The sequence below is a fragment of the Pygoscelis adeliae genome, unplaced genomic scaffold (assembly GCF_000699105.1).
Source record: "Pygoscelis adeliae isolate BGI_AS28 unplaced genomic scaffold, ASM69910v1 Scaffold85, whole genome shotgun sequence".
NCBI classification, from domain to species: Eukaryota; Metazoa; Chordata; class Aves; order Sphenisciformes; family Spheniscidae; genus Pygoscelis; species Pygoscelis adeliae.
Window position 1 is genome coordinate 754,719 of NW_008824900.1, and position 4,006 is coordinate 758,724.

A 4,006-nucleotide genomic window follows, 5' to 3' on the forward strand; every position below is an offset into this window, starting at 1 on the left:
GCACATGAAGCAGAGGTAAATCTCTCTGCCACCCTGATAAACTACAGCAGCCGTACACATCACCACTGACTGCTGGCAGCCGTGCATGGAAAGTTGGCCGATACCTCAGAGAGGTCAGATAGTGTTCTCTGCCCAAATAGCCTTGCACGCTTGCGCTGAGAAGGCTGATATGTATACGTCAGATTCCTCGGCAAGATGTGTCTGCGTTTCACAGCAACGCTACCGACTGCTACAGAGGATGCTTCCCAGATGTGGTTGTCCTGCTAAGAGGAAAGCCCTTCTAGGGATCTAATGATACTTGGGTCACGCGTGCATTGGAGTACGTCCAGCCTACGGTTATCTGTACCAAAGTAGCAATGCCGGTGCAATCACACCACCCAGCCCCCCTAAATGTCACACAGGAGCATGCACCAAACTTGGAGCCTCTCTTGGGAGGCACGGCGTGGCTGGGCTGTGCTGCTGGGCAGGGGAACCTGACTGCCGGCAGGTGTTGGGTTTGGGGTGGGAGCTAGGCTCTCACGTGTGCTGTGGTTACGGTGGGGGTTTCGTCTGTGCCTTCACATGGGGATAGGTCTCTCCTCTCTGTGTATACTCTACAGCCTGGAGGAGTTGATACAGTCACTACAAATAGACCCCACTCTACTGGGGCTGTGGCTCTGCCACCATGTCCTGGGGTCAGGTGGGAATGAACCAGTAGTGCTGGAGAAGCCGTAGGGTTGGGGTCAGATAGCTGCTGCTGTATCCTCTGGTGTCCCCACTGTCCTGGTGGCTGCAGTGGCACTCGCAGAGGGGCTCTGACCCACCCCTTGTGCTTTGCAGTGGGGTCTGAATTTAAGCCCCTCTGCGTGTGAGCTGTCACACGAAGCAGGAGAAACCTTAGGCTTTCCCAAAGGGCAGGCACAAAGCACTTCATGCTTCTTGGTCTGCAAGCCTGGCTGGCTTTGGTGATCTTGTATTATCATCCCCTCTGCGGAGGCCAACACCTTATCCGGGATTTAATTTAAGATTGTGTTCAGTACCACAGCTCCCTCCTCAGCCCTCCTGCCCGCTGGCTGGGTGGCTGGGTAATTCGCTTCTCTCGGTACCTCACTTTAAGAGGAGATACAAGAGGGGACTCATTTGAGACCCAGTGAAGACTATCGACTATCGCTTTATAATAAGGAATAAGTGCAGAGTGCTCTTTGTATATTCTCCCTTTGATAAATGCCATACATGTCCACCGAAAACCCGGAGCTAACTCTGGCTACACAGATGCAGTGCAGAGCAGTCTGCCATTAAAAGTGCCACTGATGGCATGGGCAGCGGTCCTTCAGTCAGGGCACAGGAAAAGGTGATATTCCATTTATACAGCTTAAATGGATGGAGGTATCACGGGAGGCTGTATTCATCATCCCTTGCTACATGCATTTTAAAAAACTTGCAGTTTTCCCATAGAAAAATCACTTTGAAAATAAAGATGCTGTTGTCAAATACACATTTATATAATGTTCTTGTCTCCTCCCCAAAGTGCTGCCTCTTACATCGCCCGCTGCATGGCTGTGCTCCAAGCTCTCCCCAGTGAGAGTGCTTTTAATCAGAGGTCACTCTATGAACACATGAGGAAAGCGACTGTGACCCAGATATACCCAGGGATAAGGCAGAGACCATCAGGACTCCTTCCTATTTTGCTGCCCACAGTTTAACCTGAACATTGATCCTCCATGACTGTAGGATTAAGGTCTGTGTAGACGTGAGGATCAGAGTGATGCCTGCACAGGAGGGTTCGTCATCACCGAAATCTTTATGGAATTCCAATTCATTTTCTGAGAGTTACTCTTGCACTATCACAAAAGCCAGAGCAGCCAAAAGATGACAGTGGTTTGGTAGAAGGAGCTCACCGCTTGCCCAGGATCAGGGCTGCACTGGGGGCAGCTGCAGGAACTCCTCAAGAACATGCCTGGTGGGAGAAGCATGATCCTCGGCCACGTGCCACAATGTGACGTGGAGAGTGACTGTCTCTGTCCTCACATGGACCTCTCAGCCAAGTTCCTCCATCCCAGTGCTCCAGCTGCCCGCAGGGTAGTGAGACACGGAGGTCCTGGCCTGAACAATGCAAGGAGCTGGTCAACTTGATCGCTGGTGTTTCCCTGGTCACAGGACCGATACTGAAGCTATGTCCTCTGCGAAACCCCACCAGACCTGCCTTCCTCTCTTGCTGCTCTCATAGTTACAATTCATAGACCCGTAGCAGAATGTCCACCCTTGGGCAGATGATGAATCTTTGTCATGAACCTGTGAAATGTCACCAAAGGTGACACCAAAGGTGATTTTTAGTATTAACACAGGTCTTTTTTAATTCTGTTCCAAAAGCAGGCTGCCAGAGCTTCTCATTTTAAAAGGCAGAAGCGAGCAACAGGCCTGTTTGCTCGCTATAAAAGCACCCCTGGCTGTAAATCCGGTAACCGATTGAATGGCACCTCTGTGAGATCAGGGGTAACTTTCCCCACAGGCCTGTATTCTCCACGGGGACTGCCTCCCTCTCAAAGGGAATGCCTGTGGATAAGGTGGCACATATGTCTGCTCTAACTCTGAAAATTTTAGGCGTATTAAGTTTTGGAAATTGTAAAAGTGGAATCTAAGTCCTGGCTTTATTCTTTAATTTCCTACCAGCTTGCAACACTTTGCTTTAACTAAACTACAGCCTCCAAGAGCAGGAAATGACAAATATGTCTGTAATTTATTATTTAAGAAAGTACAATTATTCTTTGAAGCAGACACACCGGGAAATTTTAACGTAGCTGCCCAGCACTGGTGCATGAGGAATGCTCTGCCGTGATAATACTACTGCTATTTAATCACCCTCAGACAACTCTCTCCCCTCAGCGACACCTTCTCTTGCTTCAATTGTTATCGCCGGCCTTGCGGAGGATGGCCCTGCAGATTACGCCCACGCTGCGTGTGCTCATCTCCCTCTTCAGCCGCCCACCTCTGCCCGATGTCCCCAGGGGGAATTGCAGAGCAAGATCCAGAGTGGGGATATCTCAAAACATTCAAATATCCAAATATTGCAATCAAATGCAGAAGAATTTACACGCAAAACCCAGGACATCCTCTAACATAATTGCTGATAATTTTCTGATCTCAGTTAAACACAAAATAAGACGAATGCACCAAGACAGCTGCCAGCTGTTGCTCTTACTAATCTAGAGAGGAGTAAGTTTACGAGAACCACAGGGCAAGTTGTATCAGTGCTGTAAAGCACCCTGAGGTCTTGCAATGAACGTGAGAAACAAGATCAAGCGTGCCTTTGCAGGAGCACAGGAGCCGAAAGGTCTGATTTCCACAGCCTGCCTCCTGCAGGCATGCCGTAATGGCTAACCCGCGAGGGAGTGAGGAGCCTTCGCTGCTCTTTGCCACCAGTTTTTAGTAAAGTTCTGGACTCGTACTGACTGAACTGGCAGAATCACTAAAAATGACCCAAAGAGGCCAATGGAAAGAAACGGGAACGGGCGGCCCATGCCTCCGGCAGCCCCTGCATGAGGGCTCCAGGGCCAGCACCATGGCTGGGGGACTTGGGGGGCCACCACACACAGGCTGGGTGCGCGGCTGAACTGGGGGTGCTGGGCCATGCTGGGGGCACTGGGCCAAGCTGGCTGTGGGTGGGTAAAGCACTGGAATGAACTGGGGGTGCCAGGAACGGGGAGTGGTGTCCATGGGCATGGGAAGTACTGGTCTGAACTGGGGACACTGGGCTGATTGAGGGGAGTGCTGGGTGTGGGGGGGTGTGAGGTGCTGGGCTGAACAAGTCCTCTGCTTGGGAGTGCTGGGTATGGGTGGTCTGAACTGAGGACACTGGGCTGTAGTGGGGTCCGGGGCTGTGAGGCGCTGGGCTGAACTGGGGGCACTGGGCTATACTGGGGTCCGGGGCTGTGAGGCGCTGGGCTGAACTGGGGGCACTGGGCTGTACTGGGGGTCGGGGCTGTGAGGCGCTGGGCTGAACTGGGGGCACTGGGCTGGCATGGGTGGC